We start from the raw sequence: 16,885 nt of genomic DNA, 5'->3' as shown, positions 1-16,885 counted from the left end.
CTCAATAGTCCCTCTCCCAGGAAATCATTTTTCTGTGCATTGATTTATTCCCCAAACATTTAATTAAGCATCTACTATCTGCCAGACTGTTCTAGGCACGGTGGAAGCAGCAAGGAACAAAATAGAAAAATTGCCCTGTCTTCCTGGTGGTTATGTTTGAGTCAGGGAGAGAGAGACTAAACAAAGGAATGAACAGGTGTGTGAGATGCAATTTCACATCCTCTCTCAGCGACTCACACCTTCCAGTCAGAGGCCATTCTCCTTTGTTTGACCTTCTGGACACTTCCTGATCTGTGCCAGGCCACTTTGCCAACCACCTGCACCCACCCTCCGAGATCCAGCTCACATGCTCTGTCCACCTCCACCTCCACCTGGACACAATTTCCTTCCCTGGATCTGAGTTTTTTTCCACTATAAAGCTGACAACTGCGAACGTCCCTGGTGGCCCAGTGGCTAAGACTCTGACCTCCCAATGCAGGGGCCCTGGGTTCAATCCCTGGTCAGGGAACTAGATCCCACTTGCAGTAACTAAGAGTTTGAATGCTGCAACTAAAGGTCCCATATGCCGCAACTAAGACCTGGGTAACCAAATAAATAAATACAAAAAAGTTGACAACCCAAGTTTTCTGGAACCATTCCAAAATCAAATTTCTTTCTTGTCTTATATACTTAAGACCCAAGTTGGGACAAAATTGTAAGCAGATCCCAAATCTAATTTGGTAGTGGTGGCCCCATTTCCACACCCATTTATCTCTTAGGTCACATCTGCCCAACCCCCAGGCTGGAAGCTCAGGTTCAGCTGCGGCCCAGGACCCGGTTTCAGAGCCCAGCACACAGTCAGTGCTTCTAGACCAGCCTTCAGACCCCACGTGGGCTTCAGAGAGCAGATGCTCCTGGGGCTGCAGAGCCCACAGTAGTCAGGGAGGAAAAGAACCGACAGCGGAGCTGGAAGGGACTTCAAAGCCCTGTGCCTCCTCTGGCTCCCATGGTGGGGCCCGTGCCATCTCTGCAGGCCAGGCTGGATGGATGTTTACTATGCTTCACGACATATTAAACGCAGGTGCTGAGCCCTGTTCTGGGCGTCAGTCGCTTTTTGCCGATGGACGTTCTCTGAAGACTGGGTGGAGCAAGCCTGCGGGCGGATGAGCAGAGCCTGGGGCACGTTTCGGCTCAAAGGGGCCAAAGCAAACATGGGTGTCTCAACCGAGCACATTCCTGAGCGCATTAAACTGGGTGCAGTGAGCCCAACCGGATGGATGGAGTCGGGGAGGGGACAGGTCGTAGCCCTGCACGCAGCTGGGCGGGGCAGTCGGCTCTCTCGAAGGGGACCAGCGCTCAGCCTTCTCCTTCCCTCCGTCTGCCCCTTCCATGGGGTGTTAGAATCCCCCCAACCACGGGGCAAGTGTGTCCGTCCAGGCTTGCGGGGAGGGGGTTGGCTGATTGAGGGTCCCCATCAGCACTGCCCATAAGGAACGTACTAACGGACGGGCAGACAGGCTGCGGTGGAGCCAGCCAGCCGGCAGGAAAGGATTATGTGAGACGCAAAACGATTGTGACAGACTGCCCGGCCGCAGACCTGGGGGATGGGGGTTTCGTAAGTCGACGCAGGCCCAGAGGAGTTACAGGAAGCACCAGGTGGGATCTCTAGGGGAACGTTTTGGACCCGGTGCCCGTGAAAGACGGTTAGGGTGCGGTCCATCACCTCAGCAATTATTCCGCTTCATCTTCAAGCCTGCCTCCTTGACTAGGACTGGCCTTCAGTTTCTGGCCTAATGAACAGTAACTTGTTTTGAAAGGCATGCTTGACTTGGGATGTTTGTGAGAAGGGTTGACGGTGATGCCCACTCACTTGTTTGTGCACTTAGAAAGGGAGGGTGATGTAGGAGGGGCCTACAGAGACAGAAATATCCGGGATTTAATTCTGACAAGCTGTGAGGCCTCGGACAAGTTGCTTAACCTTGCTGAATCTGTTTTTTATTCTATAAAAAGAAAATGGCGGTGCTTTGAGTAGAACTAATCCCTAAGAAAATGTCTTGTATCGGAGGTGGCAAAACTCGAATCAAATACATACGTAAAAGTATATTTTAGAGGTTATATATTTAGATGGCTCATGATATTTCCAGAAGTGGTTTCAGTATGTGTTTTGGTAAAAAGTCATAAAAAGACAACCAAAGGAGGAGAGGGAGCCTGGAGAGTGTGTTTTGGTTCTGGGATCATAGAGTGAGCGAGCCAGGGGCCAACCTGTGCTTGACCGTGTGGGACAGAGGGTTCAGCGGTGATGACACTGTGCAGGCAGTCCCACCAGATCGTCAGGCTATGGGCCCCCCTCCACGTGTTGATGCATTTTAGTAATGAATACCATGGAGAAGGAAATGGCAAACCACTCCAGTATTCTTGCCGGGAAAACCCATGGACAGAAGAGCTTGTAGGATACAGTCTGTAGGGTCACAAAGAGTCGGATATGACTGAAGTGACTGACCACACATACACACACACACCATGTGCTGATAAAGTCCTAATCGAGGTGGAGCAGTACATGGTGTTGTGACTGAGTCAGGGAAGATGGACTGGAGTGAGTTCTTGGAGTGGAGGGGACTAGATTGATGGAGGAGAGCTTGGGTGGACAGTCAAAGGTCTGCACTGAGCTTGCAGCCTGTCCTGTCCTGTCCTGCAAATAGCACATGCCTGGGGTTCCACCTTCCGGCATGAATAATCCAAGGGGGACTTCCTTGGTGGTTCAGTGGTTAAGAGTCTGCTTGGCAATTCTGGAGACATGGGTTCAATCCCTGGTCAGGGAGCTAAGTTCCCACATGACTTGGAGCCACTAAGTCTGGGTGCTGCAATTATAGTCCATGCACCACAATGAAAGATCCTACATGATACAACAAAGATCGCTTGTGCCACAACTAAGACCAGAGGCAGCCAGGTAAGTAAATAAGTATATGTTCTAAAATAATAATCACCCTTGGATGATTATTATTCAAGGGTTGTCCTGAATTCCCAGATGGCTCATTGGTAAAGAATCTGTCTGCAGTACAGGAGACTTGGGTTCAATCCCTGGGTTGAAAAAATCCCCTGGAGGAGGAAATGGCAACCCACTCCAGTATTCTTACCTGGAGAATTTCATAGACAGAGGAAGCCTAGTGGACTACAGTCCATGGGGTCTCAAAGAGTCAGACACACTGAGCGCTCACGCACAAGGGTTGTCCTGTGATTGTCTCCTCTTTTCCATTTGGTGGCCTTGCAATCCGGAAGGGACCCTGGGATAGAGTTCATTCTCCTGGGAGGGTTTTCGGTGTTTGACATTCTGTTGCCTCGATCTCTTCCTGTGACCCTTGCTGACCCCAGGAAGGGCTGAGCGCACCCCAGGTACATGCTGTTCAGGGTTGTTGAGGATGAAATAAAATACTACATGAAGATGAGCTGAGCCCAGCAGCACCTGCATGCTGCAGATGTTATCCAAATATAAGCATCATTCTTTGCATGATTTAGTTATTTAAAGAATGTGTTAAGTTTAAAATTAAAGGGCACCATCTTGACCGCCACTGCATTAATGCAAACTTGGACTGCTTCTCAGCCACATGAAGCAGCTGCTGCCTGGTTGGCTCCTCTGCAGTTCTTCTCTTTCCAAATCTTTTGCCCTTATTTCCTTGAATCAGGTGTGACTGTCCTCAGAACTCCAGAACTAGCTGGCCAGGGAGAACCCAAACTAATAAACCTGACATTCCGGGTGTTGTGGTTGACTCTGATCTTACACCTCCAGCCTCATTTTACACCATCACTTCACAGCAGTTTCTAAAGCCCTTCTCTATAGTACACAGTTGGAACCAAAGCTCACCCACAGGTTTTGACTGGCCTGACCCTGGAGAAAATATTCAAGTGGCTCAAGCAATGCATCTTTTGGACATCAGTTGGAATGGCTGCCACCTGGTGGGCATCTCCTGTGTCAAGGTCACTGTCAGTGCTCCTGTTATCTTGTTAATGCTATCAGCTGCACTGCTGTTGACATCTCTGTGCTTAGAGCTTTTTATAGCTCACCTCACTTCACCTTTACTGCAGCCCTGGGAGGTAGGATTGTCAGATTGTCACAGGCATCTTGCAGATGTGGACAGTGACGCTCTGAGAGGCTGAGTGACTTACACAGAGCCAGTGACTGATAAAATCAGGATTTAAATCCAGGCCATTTAACTACAAAGGCCATGCTCTTAACCTTGTATTGCATGTCTGTTATAATCCTCAGAACAACCCTTTGAGGTAGCTATTAGATTCCTCACTTTGCAAAAGAAGAAGCTAAAATTTAGAGAGTTTAAGAGACCTGCTGAAACCTATGTAATCAGGAATCACCTGACCTGGGTGTGGAACCTAGGTTTAAGCATAAGCATTTTCCATCCCTTTTCTTATTTAATTCTCACAGTAGCCCTGGGAGTTAGGTAGTACCATCTGCTATCTGCTTTTCAATTGTGGTGCTGGAGAAGACTCCTGAGAGTCCCTTGGACAACAAGGAGATCAAACCAGTCAATCCTAAAGGAAATCAACCCTGAATATTCATTGGACAGACTGATGCTGAAGCTGAAGCTCCAATACTTTGGCCACTTGATGAGAAGAGCTGACTCATTGGAAAAGACCCTGATTCTGGGAAAGATTGAGGGCAAGAGGACAAGAGGGTGACAGAGGATGAGATGGTTGATGGCCTCACCAACTCGATGGACATGAGTTTGAGCAAGCTCCAGGAGTTGGTGATGGACGGGGAAGACTGGCATGCTGTAGTTGATGGTATCAAAAGGAGTTGGACTTGACTTAGAAACTGAACAACAATGATAACAACAAATCTGTTTTATAGATCAGGTTCCAAGGCTCAGAGATTCAGCCATTTGCTCAAGATCACAGACCCAGGAAGTGAGTGGCAGGCTGATGGGAGGTGAGACCCACACTGATGAACTTTGCCCAGTACGATGCTTCCTATGGCATACTACTCTGTAGAAACCCATTCCTGACAGTTGGCTGTCATTCTCCATTTCATCCTGACCTAGAGAGACATTTTAACGTCTCCACAATTGAAGCCATGTCAGTAGTGTTGGTTTTCAAAGACTGTGTGTATAGATCAGTGTGGATGGCCAACTGTCCAGAGGGAAGACCCTAACATGATAGCACAGTGAGCTAGGATGCAGGAGAACTCATCTTTAGCACCGGGCTCCACCCCAGCCCAATCCCACCAGGGCCACACGGCACAGTGGATATACACATCCAGCTCGAGCAGATCTGCAGCTGATGGGTCCTGGCCTGGGGCCAGCACCTCTGGAGGACCAATCCCTGCAGGAGGAGGAGACTCGGGGTAGGGACTTTATGAATGGCATGTGGGTGTGGACTTAGCCACAGAACCCGGGAGGAGGAGAACGCACGGATGTCCTGCCTCAGAACTGTGGGATCTGTTGGGTAAAGACTTTGCTAACTTTGGTTTATTTATTCATTTTGAAATTTAAATTCATTTTAACATTTAATTAATTTTTTTTTTAATGTAAAGAATCCACGACTTTCTATAATGATCCAGGGCTGTATATCTCAATTTGTGTATGCAGAAAGGGAGAAGATTTGCCAGATGTCAGAAGGAGAGACTTGGAGAGAAGCTGGAGCAGAGCAGGAGGGCAGGGAGAAGGTTTGGGGGCACAGGGGGGCGTCCCAGAGAAGGTCATGTGGACGTTTTGACCTGAAAATCAAATGTCAGTTTTCCTCTTGTCCCTCAAATCTTCATCAAAAACATCGTCGCTGGCCAGTCACATCCCCTTATCACTTTTCCAGCCAGCTTTGTGACTCTAACTGTTGGACGGAGAACTGATAAGGGTAGGTGATTGACACTCACAGCTTCTGGAAGCCCTGAGGGTCACCTGTGTTTGTGTGTGTCTGGGGGGAAACCCGGTGCTCCTGCTTGGATGCCTGAGGATGGCAGGAGACCTGAGAAGGAGGATCATGTGGGCTTGGCGGGGGAGGGCAAAGGGGAGCCCTGGGCTGTGCTCCCTGCTGAGGACACTGGAGCAGCCCTGGGGTTTTGTGCTCAGGGAGGTCTTCCCTTGGCTTATTCAAAATGTACTTCCTGTGACTGTGTTGAGAGTTTTCCCCATGAGAACAGTGGATGAGTGTTTGGGGCGCTTCTTCCCAAAGTTTCTTCATAATAGTTGGGAGGCAATAAAGAGGGTGAAAGGCTTCAGAATTTTAGACAATCTTAAAAAAAAAAAAAAAAACAGGAGCAGGAATTTCCATCTGATAGTGTGAAAGTCCCATCCCAGACATTTTTCTCAGCCAAGGACAAATACTCAGTAAACTCAATTTATAAGGACCATATGTCAAGACAGGACATTTCATGGCAAAAATGTTTTTTTTTTTTATTATGTTGTTGATTCAGAATGATCCTTTAAACTTTGCTGATACTAAAGCAAACAGTAAATTTCTGTTGAACTGGAAAATTATTTAATGCAGTGACATGCAAGCAAGTCTAACGACATCTACTTGAAGGACAAAATGCAGATTAATAGTCCCATAACTTCAAGCGCTCCTATTTCCTGGACTGTGAAAACAGAAGCACATGCATCGGATTGCATCTCAATGAAACAGGTACTCATTTTGGTTGCAGTTAAGTATTATGATTTTCCTTAAAGAGTAGATAGAGTTTTAAACTTAAATGGAGACATTACATTAAAGGGCTTCTCAAGTGGCTCAGTGGTAAAGAATTCACCTGCCAATGCAGGAGAGGTAGGTTCGATCCCTGGATAGGGAAGATCCCCTGGAGGAGGAAATGGCAACCCACTCCAGTATTCTTGCCTGGAACATTCCATGGACTGAGGAGCCTGATGCGCTACAGTCCATGAGGTCACAAAGAGGCAGCATGCATGTGCGCTACATTAAAACAGTGGTTTTCAAACTTAGCTGCATGTTGGAATCACCTGGGAGTTTTGAATGATCCTAGCAAGCTACCAGTTACATCAGAATCCCCAGCACACAGTTTGGGCGTGAGTACATGGTGGACCACGGCCCTTAGTGTTCACGTAGGGGTCTCCCAGCTCTGTTGCAGTGATGTACAGTCTTGGATGCCAAACACTGAAGCCTGAGTCCCACCTCCAAAGATGCTGATGTAATCAGTCTAGGCATGGCATCGTGGCTGTGCCCAGGTGACCCCAATGCAGAGCTGTAACCTGGGCATCTGATAGCCTGTCTTCTAGCCCTGAGTCCTCAACTCCTGTTATGACTAGCTTCATCTGTAACCTTTAGTATGTCTCAGTTTCCTTTTAAGCTCAATAGAACCTGGGTCAGTGTCAGAGTGAACATCTCCTTCTGGCCCTTCCTGATTTAAGATGTGGCCAAGGCCCCCTCTTCTTTCACTGAAGGTGACTCAGCACCTAGAGTTCCCTGTGTCCAGGAGGTTGTGGGGTGGATGGGCAGAAGTTGCTGAGAGGAGCAGAGAGCACAGCTCAGAGACTCAAAGACTTCCTTTGGACAGAAAGAGGCCAGTGAGGGGCTGGCCAGCCAGTGAAGGGGCCGTGTGCAGAAGGGGCTGAGACCCCCCCTGCTCCTGCCTGGCATGTGATGCCGGAAGCACCTGCTGGTCATCTGGAGAGACACCCTTGAGCGCAGAATGACAACATGAACTGAGCATTGAGCTTTGCTGTTGATTCTCCAAAGGTTTTGGGTTGTTTCCACAGTTCCTCATAATTGTCTGTCCTTGTGTAGTGTGAGAACTTCCAAATTTTTTTTTTTTCTTTTTTGGACTTGGCTAAAGACATACATGTGGAAAGATAGAAAAATACCTCAGGTTTCTTAGCCTGTAGATGATAAGAATATTAATGATCAAAAGTATAGCTGCCATTTCTTTAGGGCTGACTGGGAACAGGTCTGTGCAAAGCCCTTCACTTTCACATTTTGATTGCTTTTAAATTGACCTCTGAATTATATCATTGATTTATCACAGCCACAGTCTGAGTTAGGTACTGCTGTTAGTGTTAACAGTTGGGAATACGGGGGTCCCTGGAGGCTAAGTACCACTGGGCAGGTCACACAGCAAGTGACAGCATCAGATTTAGACTCCAGTACTGTCAGACCCTGAGGGCGGCCCGCACGTACTGCCAGGAGTAGGCTTGGAAGTCCAGCAGTCAGACCTCAATTTACAGAAGCGGCAACATGTGAGAGATCTTTTCCCTTATAGAATATCAGTTGATCCCTCCAAAGAGTCCTGAGAGGCAGGTTTTAGGGTCATACACAGTTTACAGACGAGGACACTGCTGTCTAAATAGATCACCTGCCTGAAGACGCACAGTGCCATTAAGTGTAAGGGGTGGGGGCGAGTCCGTCTCCTCCAGATCTGAAGCCCACTGTCTTTTACCCCTTGTGCTACTGAACTGGTGGCCTTTTTGACCCTACTCCCCCTGAATCCCAGCATCAGGCTTGCATGAAACCCAGCATACAGCTGAGCTCGCAATAAATCTTTTGCTGAAGAAAAGCCTCCCAGACCTGCCATGCAGAGGCAACATCCACCCACACAGCCCCCGCCCTCCCCTCAACGCAACCTTTAGCAATTCAAACTTGTGCATCACTTCCCTGAGCAGAGGAGCAGATGGCCTTTGGTGGACGTGTCCCCACCTTTGGACGCACTCTCTTGAGTGTGTTCACCTTCTGCACCCAGATACTGAGTCAGGGACCACATGACACATAGATCCTGGCAAGTACCAAAGACACGCTCAGCCACAAGATGGTGGGCGGGGGGGCTGGTTGGGGGAGGGGGGGTCCTCCCAGTGGTGATTTGGGAAATCTGTCCAGGGTCCAGAGTCCTGGGTCCTGGGTCCTGGCCAGCCTCAGTTTCCTCTTTTCAGATGCAGATGGATTTTCTGCCTGGGTGCCTCTCACTAGGGCTCATCTCCTGGGGTCAGGGAGAGGGGAGGCCCCTTGCATTAAACTGTCTACAGAGACCCGGTGGGGCGTAGGGCATGCGGCCCTCCTCCCTTCTCTGCTCCAGGCTGCTGCCTGATTGCCCATGAAAAGAAGGCTTACTTGTGGCTGGAAAGCCCTGAGGCAGCGGATTTTGGAGTGAGTAAGCGATTCCGGAGGCATTAAAGGGAATGCGGTCCTGTCTGGAGCCCACAAAGCCGCCAGGGTTAGATTCAAAAGGAGGAGGAAGCCTGGGCTTTCTCAGCGGCCAGGCATGCAGCCTCGAAATTAAATCCCTGCAAAGGAATGTCTTCATCTTTATGGATGCAGGAAGAGTCCAGTGCTTCATAAAAGGAACGAGGACAGCAAAGCCAGCTTCAGGAAATTCCCTTCATCCTGGATGCAGATCTAAACAGCTCAGATCCCGGCCCCTCCTGGCTGGAGCCCTCACCCCTGCCGCAACCTCTAGGTGAACTCGCATGATTTGAATTTGGGTGGAGGAGCCCCTCCCGGGTCTGTCATCATTGATATGTGGCTGGGAAAGAGTAGAGCAGGAAGCAACATCTATTTACCAGTCGCACATTGCTTGCATGTTATTTTGCTTAATTCAGTCTTTAAAGTCTTTACAGATGAGGAAACTAAAGCTTACGGAGGTCTCAGTTCCTGGCCCAGATCACACAGCTAGTGAGAGGTACAGCCAGCCCCCAGTTAAATATGAAGACCCTGCTAGGAAACCTCTTGCCTTACTACATCTCCTCTGTGCTTGCATGCTAAGTCGCTTCAGTTTCGCTTCAGTTGTGTCTGACTCTTTGTGACCTCACGGACTATAGCCCTCCAGGCTCCTCTGTCCATGGGATTCTCCAGGCAAGAATATTGAAGTGGGTAACCATTCCCTTCTCCAGAGGATCTTTCTGTCCTAGGGATTGAACCTGAGTCTCCTGCATTGCAGGCAGATTCTTTACAGTCTGAGCCACCAGGGAAGCCCATGGTTAGAGGCATTGGCGGGTGAGTTCTTTACCTCTAGCACCACCTACCTCTCCTGCAACTAACCCTAACTCCCCTCTTGCCTGTATTATCAGGTGTTATCTGTCTGCCATAAATAGGAGAAAGTGAGCTTCTGTGGTCCAGGCCTCCAGCTTACCTCCATGTAGACTTGAAAAAGTCACGACCTAAAAGTTGAGGGTTTCGTTTTATTCAGAGGAAATTTTTAGGACTTAAGCCCAGGAGGCATCATCTCAAGTAACCCTGAGAGAACTAAATGCTCCAAGGAGGTGAGGAAGGAGCCAGGTTATATAAAAGTTTTGCAACAAAGGGCAGGTGGTCTGAAGCCAAAAGATTATTGTTAACTAAAGAACACCAAATTTCCCAGGTTAAGGAATTTAGTCTTCTCTATGTGTGGGGAGATGCAAGAGTCTGGGCTTGCTGAAATCATTCCTTTCATAGGCATCTCAGCTATCTGGGGCCCGTATCCTGTGCTTTCACATCCTGAGTTTCCTCGGGGCTCACTGTACAGAGTGGATGCAGTCTGATGGCTGCTAGACAGCAGATATTCTTCTTCTTCCTGAGTGTCCTCAGGGCTCACTGGCTCACTTTGGAGGGCTGCAATTGCTGATGACTGTGACGTCCTTTGTTTACTGGTATGGCAGGAAATATTCTGTTTCTCCTCCATATATTTGGCTTTTAGTACAAAGCCAGCCACAGGGCAGGCTAACAGTTAATGTCACTGGATGGATTCTGATCTCTTTCTGTGTCTCCACGAGTCAGGGATTCTGATGACCAGAAGAAGAATCACCATGACAGCAGCCAACATTTGTATCTCGCTTATCAGCATGTTGGCACCAGAGGCACATTTGATTCTTACAACAACACAAATGCCGCAATCATCATGTCCATTAAGTGGCCGGAAGACCAAGCTCAGGGAGATCACAGGGCCTGCTTTGGCTCCTCAGTGAAAAAAGCTGGAGCAAACTTGCCCCCCAACTCTTCCAATTCCAAACCCTACAGGACTACAGACAGTGCTTTATTTTATCTCATGCTCAGTCGCTCAGTTGAGTCTGACTCTTTGCGACTCCATGGACCATAGCCCACCAGGCTCCTCTGTCCATGGGGTTCTCCAGGCAAGAATACTGGAGTGGGTAGCCTATCCCTTCTCCAGGGGATCTTCCTGACCCAGGGATCAAATCCGAGTCTCCTGCATTGGCAGGCGGATTCTTTACCACTGAGTCACCTAGGAAGCCCTTGTAAACAGAGTGGCAAACATTAACTTATTTAATCCTTAAAAATGACACAGCGAGGAATGTACTCTTAGAATAGTCTCCATTTAACCTCTGAAGAGACTGAGGCAGAGAGATGTTTGGGAACGTGGCTTACGCTGTACAGCTGGTAAGGGGCCGAACTGGGATGTTTCAGGCAGTCTGAGCCCTCACCACTTGGCTACACTGCCTCTCCCTCAAAGTGACTGTTCATAAGCCTCTTTTCTGTGCCAGGTACTGGGTCTCACTTCCTTTAATCCTTATGGCTGTGCCTGGAGCAACTCTAGGCATCCCCAGCTGAGACTCACAGTGATGTAGACGGTGAGTGAGGGAGAGGCTTTGGAACCAGGCCTATTTTATTCCAGAGCCTGGGATAAGCTGGCTTCTTGCTCATTTTGCTGTGATCCAGGAGGCTGTGTGCACAACCACACCCTTGACTATGACTCAGATGTGCTGTGGTGAAGATGGGGTTGGGGGCTGGAATCTCTGTGAAGTTAAAGTTTCTAAATTAGTAGAATTAAAGTAGAATTAAAACAGACTGACTCCTGGGACTTCCCTGGGAGTCCGGTGGCTAAGACTTCACCTTCTAATGTGGGGGGCGTGGGTTCCGTTCCTGGTCAGAGAGCTAAGATCCCACATGCCTCGCGGCCAAAAAACCAAAACATAAAACACAAGCAATACTGTGAGTGCATGCTCAGTCGCTTCAGTCTTGTCCAACTCTTTGCGACCCCATGGACTGTGGCCCAATAAGCTCCCCTGTCCATGGAATTCTCCAGGCAAGAATACTGGAGTGGGTTGCCATGCCCTCCTCCAGGGACTCTTCCTCACCCAGGAATCAAACCTGGGTCTCCTGCATTGCAAGTGGATTCTTTACCCCTGAGCCCCTGGGGAAGCTCAAGCAATGCTGTAACAGATTCAATACAAACCTTTTAAAATGGTCCATATTTAAAAAACAAAAAGAAAGGATGTTAAAAAAAAAAAAGTAGAGCCCCTAATTTGGAGTCACAGCTTGGGGCTTTGGGAGTGGCTGGGGTCAATGGCTGCAGTCAGGGCTCTAGTGCCAGGAGGTTGGGAGCACTCCATTTGAGTGGGGGTGAAACTTAAGTGGAGGCACTATTTCCCTGAGCCCATAACCCTTAGGAGGAGGGCTGGCTCCACAGCCCTGCCCTAAGAACGGCCCCATGCTTCATTAAGCCCTCTGCTCCCCCAACTTGACATTCTTAAGTATTAACAAGGAGCCCTGCATTTTCATTTTTTTCTGGGCCCTGCAATTTACACAGCCAGTGTCTCCTCCAAGGGAAGCCTGTCACCGGCTCTGTCTTATGTTTGGGTTCCTGGCATCAAGCACACTTGTTGCACCCAGGTGGGCTGCACTTGGTGGAGAAACCCGGAGGGTGGTGGGTGAGAGTGCTGCGGGGAGGTCTTGGAGCCCATGAGAGGGGAAGGTGGGGAAGGAACTGGGGCTTCAGCTCTAAGCCACCTCTGAGGCCCTGTAGCCAAGCCCTGCAGGGAACTGGTGGTGGAAAAGCCACATGGCACATGTGCAGGAAACAATATGAACAGGGACTTCCTCCCGCCAGAAGTTGGCTGCTTTCAAAATGCATCTTATTGCCACGACCTTGTCCCTGGATCTTTCCTCTTGTCACCTGAAGCTGCTTGTTTGCCATTCCCAGGACTCAGCTTCCCCATCTTTAACTGGCCCTGCAGACCTAGATGAAAATACTGCTGAGTGTTCACTGGCTAACAGTGGGACAGAGCTGCCCAGGGATGAGCGTTAAGCCCAGTTCATAAAGGAAAACGAAAACCACAGTCTGATCACACAGACATTCTACAACTGAGCACTGAGAAAAAGAACGACACAAATGAACCTACTTACAAAACAGAAAGAGATTCACAGACTTAGGAAACGAACTAATGGTTGTTGTGTGGAAGGGACAAATAGGGAGTTTGGGATGGACATGTACACATGGATACATGTGTACATGGTTAAAATGGATACATGGATAACCAGCAAGGACCTGCTGTACAGCACAGGGAACTCTGCTCAATATTATGTGGTAGCCTGGATGGGAGGGGAGTTTGGGGGAGACTGAATACATGTACATGTATGGCTAAGTCCCTTCTCTGTTCGCCTGAAACTATCACAACATTGTTAACTGGCTAGACCCCAGCACAAAATAAAAAGTTTAAAACAACAACAACAACAAACGGTCTTGCATTGATAAGAGAATGGGTTATTGTACAAATTGTATTTGTACAATATTTTCTGGAAGAAAATAAAGCCAGACGAACAACCTCATCCTGTGTGTAAGTAAGTTCTTTGCAGGCTAAAGATCTCAATGAGAAAAAGTATAAAAATATGAGAAGTAAAAAATGGAAGTTAAACAAAAATAAACTTGGGAGAGAGTTCGTTGGTTCTCTTAAGCATTTAGTAGCCATAAAGATGGAGAAGACAGTGGCACCCCACTCCAGTACTCTTGCCTGGAAAATCCCATGGATGGAGGAGCCTGGTAGGCTGCAGTCCATGGGGTCGCTAAGAGTTGAACACGACTGAGCGACTTCACTTTCACTTTTCACTTTCATGCATGGGAGAAGAAAATGGCAACCCACTCCAGTGTTCTTGCCTGGAGAATCCCAGGGACAGAGGAGCCTGGTGGGCTGCTGTCTATGGGGTCTCACAGAGTTAGACACGACTGAAGTGACTTAGCAGCAGCCATAAAGTAAACATTGCCAGATTTAGTTCTATTAAAATGTCAAACTAGGTATGGCCAGAGACAACCTAGAATAGATGAAAGACAAATGATACACTGGTTCTACCAGTGCTGCCCATGGAACTTTCTCTGGGGATGGAAATATCTATCCTGCACTGTCCAATCCAGTAGTCACTCACCACACACAGCAGTTGGGCCCTTGAAATGAAGCTACTGCGATTGAGGAAATGAATTTAAACTTAAGTTAAATTAAAACTGGTCCCTTAAGGACTTTCCTGGTGTTCCAGTGGTTGAGACTCCTGGCTTCCACTGCAGAGGGCATGGGTTCCACCCCTGGCCAGGGAATTAAGATCCCACATACCACATGCCGAGGCCCCCCCACCCCACCCCCCCCACCCAAAAATTGGTTTAAATATATATAGCCACAGATGGTTGGTAACTGCCAGTGAAGGCCTGAGATCAAATGCCTAAAACTTTTTATGACAAATCCCTAAAAATCAACCTCCTACAAAATAATAAGAAAAAGATAAATAATTCAGAAGGAGAAAAAAAAAACAACAAAAACTAAAGGACATAGAGAAGACATTCCTGAAAGAAGAAATGTTAATGGAACATAGACATTTATTCAAGTTCACTGGTCATCAGGGAAATGCAAATTGAGACACAACAAAATATCAACATGTATCCATCACAGCTGTTGCTGGCCCAAATCTTGGCTTTTTCTTTCCACTGAAGTCAAATAAAAAAGACATAGACAAGAGTTTGGGGGAAATACAAAGGTGGCTTTCTCAGCCAGCAGAGAGTCGTGCACCCCCTCCTGTGAGGAGTCTTTTTGTTGTTCAGTTGCTAAGTAAAACATAAAATTTTGACCACACACTAATTAGGAGGAATATGAAAGTAAATGGCTGAAGTCAGAAATGGCTCTCCCCAAAGTTGGAAGATCATCTTAAACCATCCACCCTTTAGAGGGAAGGAATTTCATTAATTGACAGTATCTTGGCTGCCAGCAAATGCTAAGTTTACTGTGTCTCTGCCTCAAATATAACACTGGAAATTGAGCCACCTCGTTTTTATTAGCATCACTGGTTTATTGTGCAACTGCCCTCATCCGGGTATGCATGGGACATGAGTTGCTCTGTTCTTCAGGTAACTGCTCTGGCTGTGTCATGGTGAAGGCCTTTCCCTCTGGGAAGCAGCTCTACCAGTGAAGGCCTAGCCTACTTCCAGAAAGTTCTGTCACTTGCAATTAGGAAGAACCCAGTTCTGCTTGTTTTAAAATGTCGATCTCACCTCTATTTCAAGCTCTACTCTTCTCTCCCAGAGCAGGTGAGACTGGGTTCGTGAAGGGTTTAGGATCAGGGCTGGAGGCTGGGTTGTGGGGAGGGGCAGGGTGTTATCTGCTCTCACTGGCCCCTGCCCTCATCATGTGGGCATGTCCCCTCAGACTGGATCAGGGAGGAGAGAGGGGAAGACAGGCTTTCTTCACATCCCCCGGCAGTTGCCCCTTTGCCTGGCTGGTACCGACAAACCACCAGCTACAAATAGGCAGGATCCATTTTCCATCCTCTTAGGGATCAGAGGGGAAGACCTTGGCCTGTCTTACTGCGTGTGGCCCCTGGACACCCTCTCTCTCCAGAGAGTGTCCCCCATCCCCCCAAGCCCAGGTCACACACATAGGGGAAGTCTGGAGATCAAGCAGGGGTCTAACCAGGGAAGCCTAGCAGAACCTCCCATGTCAAGTTCAGGAGATGTTGTTTCTGACCCAGGGCTGGGAGCCTCAGCTGTTCTCCTGACTCTCCAGAAGGCAAATCTTTCTAAACTAAGGCAGATTACTTTTGCTTATTCTTCTTGAATAAAGAAGACTGAGAGCTGAAGAATTGATGCTTTTGAACTGTGGTGCTGGAGAAGACTCTTGAGAGTCCCTTGAACTGCAAGGAGATCAAACCAGTCGATCTTAAAGGAAATCAACCCTGAATATTCACTGGAAGGACTGATGCTGAAGCTCCAGTACTTTGGCCACCTTATGTGAAAAGCTGACTCTCTGGAAAAGACCCTGATGCTGGGAAAGATTGAGGGCAGGAGAAGGGGATGACAGAGGATGAGATGGTTGGATGGCATCACCGACTCAATGGACATGAGTTTGAGCAAACTCTGGGAGATAGTGAAGGACAGGGAAGCATGGTGTGCTGCAGTCCATGGGGCTGCAGAGTCAGGCACAACTTAGTGACTGAACAACAAACAATTTTTCTTAACAAAATGTTCCACTGATTATTATGGGATGTGAGCTGTTTACAGTGATGGGAAAGGACCTCAGTTGGGAAGAGTGGTATATAAGGCTCTGGAAAAGCTCTGCCTCTGAGGTAAGTTCAAAGTCTATCTCTGTTTCTGCCTATGATGCTGGGAGTGATTGGATATAAAGAAAAGTCTTGAGGATCTTCGAGCGAGAAAACAGCCTCTGATTTCCATGGATTTACCTGGGGACCCCGGGCAGAGATGGCTCTCCTCCCTGACCCCTTCCTTGTCTTTATCCCTCCCCTTTTCCACTGCCTTCCCAGCCCTCACCCTACTCTTGGTTGCCCTTTGCCTGTTGTGTGGTTGCAGCTCAGGATGTTTTGCTGTGCCCAGATGTGGGACTTGCTAAAGTGAAAGTGAAAGTCGCTCAGCCTTGTCCGACTCTTTGCGACCTCATGGACTATATAGTCCCTGGAATTCTCTAAGCCAGAATACTGGAGTGGGTAGCCTTTCCCTTCTACAGGGGATCTTCCCAACCCAGGGATCAACCCTAGGTTTCCCACATTACAGACAGATTCTTTACCAGCTGAGCCACAAGGGAAGCCCAGATGTGGGACCTGCTAAGAGAGTCCATAATCAGCCCCACACAAGGACTATTTTCTTTTAATAAAGATTTTATTTATTTATTTATTTTTGGTTGCGTTGAGTCTTCATTGCTATGTGAGGGCTTTTCTCTAGTTTCAGTGCGTGGGCTTCTTGTTGTGCTTGGCTTGTCTTATT

At 48.1% G+C, this 16,885-nt stretch overlaps 1 long non-coding RNA gene across 1 annotated transcript; it reads left to right on the top strand.

Moving 5' to 3' along the window:
* The first annotated feature begins 5,394 nt into the window (after positions 1-5,394).
* LOC123330796 lies at positions 5,395-13,461 on the top strand. Its single transcript, XR_006546966.2, has 3 exons — positions 5,395-5,653; positions 6,472-6,606; positions 12,836-13,461. It is a non-coding gene; the product is annotated as an uncharacterized LOC123330796 (long non-coding RNA).
* Positions 13,462-16,885: the final 3,424 nt, after the last annotated feature.

The sequence above is a fragment of the Bubalus bubalis genome, chromosome 20 (assembly GCF_019923935.1).
Source record: "Bubalus bubalis isolate 160015118507 breed Murrah chromosome 20, NDDB_SH_1, whole genome shotgun sequence".
Classification (NCBI taxonomy): Eukaryota; Metazoa; Chordata; class Mammalia; order Artiodactyla; family Bovidae; genus Bubalus; species Bubalus bubalis.
This window is presented reverse-complemented; position numbering and strand designations above follow the sequence as displayed.